We start from the raw sequence: 7,169 nt of genomic DNA on the forward strand, positions 1-7,169 counted from the left end.
AGAGGAAAGTCCCCCCCCCCCCTATTTATCGGCGGTCTTTGTCGGTGACGACATCATCATCGGCACGCGCCCGCTTTCGCTACCGAAACGTCTGACCACCTTACCCGAGGTCATCTTTATGACTTATTGCTGGCTGTGTTAAACAAGTTGTGACAAAAAAAAAAATTGACGTTCAGAAAACACTTCTAAGTTCTAATTAAGCAAATTATTGAACCCATGTCTTCACGTTAAACCCGACAATAGTAACAAGTATTATTAAGTTATCGTCACTATATTATTTCGCTGTAAGAAAAAGCCGCTACTGTTGCAGACGGTGGGAAAAGGTTACAAACAATTAAAACACCAAATTCGTGCGTTATTTGGCGAAATTAATCCAACCTATCTAACTGTATATAAATCAGTGCTTCCGTCATCATATCAATAGTGATGTTGATACACGTACTCCATTACGCGCGGATGGTCGGCCCCAGTCCCCGCGTGTTCCTAACGCCGCCTCTGCCTATTACCACTAGCGTATGGTATCGTTCACGATACGAGAAATTTTCGTTTTTATTCATAGTCTATTGGTCCTTCGTAATCAGTGAACATTTTGAATTTTACTTTCCGTCCCAGTTCCGTCCTGAGATTTTTTCCAGCTACCCCCCTCCTTTTCCTCTTGTTCGTGAGTAGGCCGCTGGTCACGTGACCCTCTGCTACCCCGGTCCCAACCTTAGGAATACGAAGAACATATAGAATACGGGGAATAAGGAAAAGCCTGAGACGGCTTGTGATGGAGAGACCAGCGCCGGCCGCCAGGGCCACGGTCCCGCACCATCACCCACGTCCGGCACTGTCAGTTGCTGGATGAAGAATCTTCAGAAACCGCAGAAAAACGCGCCAAGGACCACGCGCGCGAAAAGGAAAACGGTAAAAGAATCTTGAATCTTGAATCTTGGTAAAGAAGAGGTAGGGAGAAAAGTCAAAGGTAGATGGGGGTTGAAGTCCGGTCCCAAAAAGAAGAGACCTGCGAGCAACTGACGCATGAAGACAACGCCGCGAGTCAGGGCTCTTTGGCTCGCGAGACAGATAGGGTTACACAAGGGCCGCGTGCACTGTCCCTTGCTCCCCCTCATCCTCGCGCACACACCCACCGACAGGCCAGCTCAGTACGGGGAAGACATTACGGACTACAACACATATATGTTATGCTTTACAATCTTGATAAACCATTTAACAAACAGACAGGATGAAGCATCGGCTTACAGGTAAATTCTACAAAATAGTTCAGTATTTTACTTCCATAGAATAAACATAAAACTTACTTATAAAATAATTCTGTCACTTGCTTTTCATACTGACAAAATGAGTGTGCTTCTCTATTAACTATCAACACTAACATTCCTCTACTTTTAGAAAGAACAGCTTTGATTAAACTCTTAATTAACTTCTCAGCCTGCAAGAGCGGTGGGCATTTGATCGGCCCCAATAGGAAAGTCAGACGAACAGGAGAAAACGTGTAATGTGATCCTAAACTGACGACAGTTGAGACAGGGCATGACCTCCTGGCGATGATGGTGAAGCGTACATCGAGCTTTTCTCTTCAGCCGAGCTCGACATCGCAGGCACGTGATCATGTCGCATCCCTCCACCCTCTCCTTCCCTCCACCCTCTGTTCCCCCTCCACGAATGTAGCTGCGACAAGTCAAGGGACAGGGTCAGAGGTACAAGGTACCGGGTCAGACCGGTTCTCATCATTGAAATGCGCGAAATGTACGTCCATCTTCAAGTGAAACACCGCCGATTTCCGAACTAGGTCTTTATAAAGTTGAGTGAAAGATGCCATTAAAACAACTGTCTTTTATAACAGTGGATAGTCGTGAATAATTAATGATCATATATAAGTATTGTAGTTCTTATTGTGAAATGTTTCACGTGTTGTCGCCCGCAGGTCTCACACATACTACATCCGCTAGCAACATAACTCCATTCCTTTTACATGACGCTGTCTTCTATACGTGCTGTAAATAGTTTAAATCGTTTAACCATATCCTTCTTGCTGTAAATAAACAAATTGTTTAATCGTATCTCTTGCTTACTAATTGCCCGTCTTTACATAAATCAAATGTTAAGAGCACAAATACGATTCTACCGGTCGAAATTTTATTCGCGGGCAATCAGCGCTTAAGATAAGCAAACAAAGTAAAGATATGGACAATTGTACTATAAGCTCTTCTAAAGCCTGCCTGCTCTTCTAGAAGCTTTTCTTCTGTTTCCGCCCATCTTGACAATCTCTTATTCAATATATCTGTGTAAATTTTACTAATAACACTAGTTAGTGTCACTCTATAATGTTCCGGTTCGTTTATGTTTCCTTTTTTTATGTTTTGGTACTATGATAGATTTGTGCCATTCGCATGGGAAAGTGCCTTTCTCGAATAAAATGTTGAACAGTTTTAGCAAAAAGTCAAAAGTAACCTCATTTGAATTTTTTAACATTTCACTAATAATTTTGTCTACTGGTAGCAACCACACTTCTCCCTATGTACTGACTGAGCTTTAGGAAACGTGGAATAAAGAGGCTTGAAGGTTTATTTCAATTGTTTCTGCGGTGTCTCCTTGAGCTGTGTGTGTATGTGTGCGTATGAGTGTGTGTTTGTGAAAAAATAGAGATATTTCGTGCATGTGTAACTTAATGTGCGTTTGTCTTATTACAAAACATAAACAGAGGAACAGGAATGTAGTGACAACATATGTGTGTATGTGTTTGGAGATAAGTTGTTTGTCTATAGCAGCCATCAAAGACACATTATTTCAAATCACAAAAGACAAATGATTGCGATTCACCTTTTTTTTTGTCACCTTGCATTTTCGATGCCATTGACAACGATAAAGTTCAAAATCTTAGAACACGTTTTTTCGAAAAATTGGACGTTATTTTCACACTTTTTCTTTTTGTAGAATTGTTTGTTGGGTAAAAGACCTTACTATTACTGACTCAAATTAAATATGCTTTTATCGCCACATTGCAGTGCCTTAAGGGATGTAAGATAAACTGTCATAATTTTGTTCACTTTTGTTGCAATATTCTACAGATTTTCAAGTGTAAGCAAAACATTAGCAGGGTTGTGTGCCATGACACAGTCAAAGTGACAGTAGACATTGACAGATATTTCTTAGAATTCCATTTAGCCGATGACCAAGGTGTTCCATCAGGTGAATAAACTCTGCACACACAATGTAAATTCAATGAAAAGAAAACAGGAAGAACATCAAATAAAAGAATAAAAAACAAAGAAATAGCTTAAAATGTCTTTTATTGACTTTGAATATGCAAACTAATAATGTCAGATTCATGTCAATATGTCTGCGCAATGAAATTATTTTTCTGTACATTGCATATTTTAATATATTGTAGACTACATTATATATTAACACTATATTATGTATAATATTATGTATACATATATTTTATGCATATAGTTTTAGCTTGAGGTTTTATGTCACGGACCGTCCGCGGACACGCGCATTCTTTTCCACAAACCAAAATATCCTGATCGCTTGAGGGTGGGCGTACCCTCTTAGAGGCACAAATAATTATTCAAATCAAATACAAAGTCAAATGAAACAAAGGCAAAATCCACACTCATAGATTCACTCCTTCATTCGCCACACAAGATGTATTACCAATATGTTATCATTCATCCCACATAATATTAAAGGTAACAATAAAATCGACTCCCCTAAATTATTGTCACTGATGAAGAACCCAATGTTCGCTCCCGATGAAACATCAACCTCTTATTTTAAAGTCTTTGAGACCCTCCCAAGTCCTCTAATCCAATTAATCCCACTGATCTTCTTTCCACGAAGTCTATTTATGATTGAAAATAAATGGTTTTCACAGTACCCACAGTTTATATCAGACGTCTCGATCTTGCGCATGCGGCCGCCTCCTAGATGTTTGGCCGGATGATGTTAGATTCGCTGAAGGCCGGGAGGAAACCTTTCCTCCACCGGCGCTTACTCTTAGGCTGTGAAGAGCTGCCCCTTCCAGGCGACAGATGGAAGTCGGTGCCCCAGTCTTGCACCAAGTTTTCTGTTCTTTTCTCGCTGATACCAGTGTTTGGTTTCTTGACCCCGCCAAGAAACTGGGATGCCCAAGCCACAGAGCTCCCCCACGGTGCGAACACGGACTACAGTGACTCACGACCTGTGAAGTACATCCACCTGTAGTTTACCCACGGTATTACTTTCAGTAATACTTTTTCCGCTGTCGCAGCAGTTGCGAGAAAGTCCCGAGAAAAATCCACCAGCTCTCACTTCGGTTCCGCCGTCTGCTCTCTGCTTTCCGTTATTTTCTCTAACGTTATTTTCCTCTATATTTTACGTCACCTTATTTTGACGTCCCAGTTTGCGTCATTTGCTCAAGGGCAAACAACTTCCAGCCCACTACGCTAAATCAGATCTACCACGGTTGTCGATCTTCCCTCCTAACCCCCTCTACTAAATACTTATCCGTTACATTTTATAATGCAAAAAATGTAAATGCACATAATTAAATTGCATCAAGAATGACAGACCTGGTGATTTCTAAATGAATATAGATATGTGTGTCTAAATGATGCTTTAATACCTTTATGCTGGTTGGTCTGTGCCGGATTCAAAGTCTGCGCCTACTTCAGTTTACCTGATAACAGTCATTGCCAGACGGTAGATGAATGTAAATGTAGACTGATGTTAATTAAAAATTGTGTTAAAAACCTTATGACATTACTTTTATGCAAAAAAATCAGTGTTAGTCAAGTTGTGAATTTGCAACAATAGAGTTGAATGTTTGAGATAACATCTACACTCGTCTACAAGATGTTAAATATACCAAGTTTGAAACACACATAGCAACAAATTTTATCTTTTTTTTACAAAGAGTGATAACATTATATGTTTCTGATATATTGAGATAGGTAAGTAGGATATACTTATTTCTTCTGTCGGGAGCATGGGACTTCAGGTTGGAGATCCCTGCTTAATCCGTCTCGTCTATCTAACCAACAGTCGCACATAAAAAAGTGCTCTGAAGGTCCAAAAACCCAAAACTGTGAGCAACAGAAAAGCAAAAAAACCTGGTATATGTATGGGAGATACGAGCTTAGCGACAAATGTGTAATTACCCTCAGATATCATAAGCAATAAGATATTTAATGTCTTTAGACACGTCTAGAATTCTCTTCTCTGTATTATTGAGATTTAATTTTGCAAAACGGACAAACATGACAACATTGCATGAAATACGCATTTTCAGAATGAATACTACGAATTTTTTTCGGAAAGGCTAATACAAAGCATTAAACATTCTTGTCTTTATCCTAAAGGATGTAGTATTACTAAAGTGATGACCAGGTAAGATAACAGTCGCTGTGTCAAGTGCCATTGGAAATATTGAAATAACCCTGCAGCCATTAGGTTTAGGGAAAGTAGTCTTTAACTGCAAATTCCTTGGGGGACTTCCCGCATGTGTACTGCTTTGTTAAGAATAGATTAAATTTAACAAATGAACTATAAATTCTAATAAATTTGCAAAATTTTATTTACTTTGAACAGTAAACAATGATGTCCGTGGTGATCAGTTGTGATATCTACCGCAGTTACCGTAACTACTGTAATGTGATTCAAGAAATGTGTCCACTTAAATGAAATAAATCTTGGAGAGATATTGTTGTAATGTTGAGCCATGTCGGCTCAGCTATACCTTCTATCATGGTACAATCATGTCAAAATATTTTGCCCAGTAGGGAAAATACAGGACTGACAGTGTGGCTACCATTAAAGCTCTAGGGTGCAGTCTTAGACATATATATTTATATGTATATATTATTATCGTAATGGAAGCTCAGATTGGTTGTGTTCAGTGCCGACATATATACATATGGCAGTGAAGCATGGCAACTGCGAGCCATCATCGGCTACCTGCAGACGGCGTGTTACCATGGTGACAGCCATGTAGCGAGAGTTTCTTACTGGCCGCTGTATTGTTTGCATCCTGGCTTGAGGCTAGCTCTCAGTGGCCAAGATGGCCAGTACCTACAAGCGCTGGAACCACACTGGTCCAACATTTTGTGCTGTCTGGGATGTTTGTATCGCAACGTATGGATCACATAATTATGAAATTAATTATCATTTATATCTTGGTGTCTTATTGACAAACGCATCATAAATAGAAATCACTTAGTTTAGAAAGCAAACACTACAGTTCTATTTTACCCAACTGAGATGCCAGTCGTAACGATCGCCACTACCGTCAGACCTGATGTGCACTGAGCACACTTCACCAATGTCGTCCGTTGTAACCACGAACTGATCAAAACTACCTCTCTCAAAGTTGTTTTCATCATTGTCTATTTCCATTTCTGCGGAAGATCCGTGACTTCCATGGAGAGTAATAAAGATACCGGAGTCTGATCCCGCGTTATGCTCCTCCATTGTACAAGTTAAAATCGTCCATTGGACCCCTAAAGAAATAAAACACAACGACTAATATGTTAAAATTTGCTTCTTCCAAATCGTTCCATTTACTGTTCAAGTGTATAGCTTCAGACGTTCCCCTCCTAACATAGAGGATGACATAGACATTGGAGTGTGTAGCCGCATCAGGTATCTTCAATGTATACACAATAAACTTCCACCAAGTAACAAAAAAAAACTAAAAATGAGTCTTACATTCATTATCTATCTTTTCTGTTTTTCACCCCCCCCCCCATTTTTTTTCCTGACAGAAATATTTCTGCTTGTGTACTGTAAGTGTTTTTGTGTATTCTTAATGTACATTACAATCACTGTTACCTTGAACACCAAAACCTTGAATGAAGCAGAGCAGAAAGACGAGAGGCCACATAATGTTGCTCCCACTCGACGCCAGCGACTGCACTTGTGGAAACTTTCTAAAGACAGTCTGTGATAACGAATATATATATACTTACTACAAATTATACTTTCGGTCATGTGACTTCATCAATATTTCTACTGCATTGGAGAACAAAATCGCAGATAGGGTTTGTGCATAAAGTAGAAGGAAAATTGAAAAGATTATTTGCCATATAAAATAAAACTCTTCATTTATCATTTTCACATTATTTTGTCAGTGCTGCGGCATCGAAAATAATTGCAGTAGTAAAACAGACGATGGCAGCAGAGAC

General features: G+C 39.6%; 1 long non-coding RNA gene across 1 annotated transcript; it reads right to left on the bottom strand.

The window, feature by feature from the left end:
- Positions 1-2,942: 2,942 nt before the first annotated feature.
- On the bottom strand, positions 2,943-6,926 carry LOC112567807. Its single transcript, XR_003099885.1, has 5 exons — positions 6,817-6,926; positions 6,238-6,485; positions 4,956-5,072; positions 4,613-4,666; positions 2,943-3,203 (listed from the first exon to the last, which is right to left on the bottom strand). It is a non-coding gene; the product is annotated as an uncharacterized LOC112567807 (long non-coding RNA).
- Positions 6,927-7,169: the final 243 nt, after the last annotated feature.

The sequence above is a fragment of the Pomacea canaliculata genome, linkage group LG7 (assembly GCF_003073045.1).
Source record: "Pomacea canaliculata isolate SZHN2017 linkage group LG7, ASM307304v1, whole genome shotgun sequence".
Lineage (NCBI taxonomy): Eukaryota > Metazoa > Mollusca > Gastropoda > Architaenioglossa > Ampullariidae > Pomacea > Pomacea canaliculata.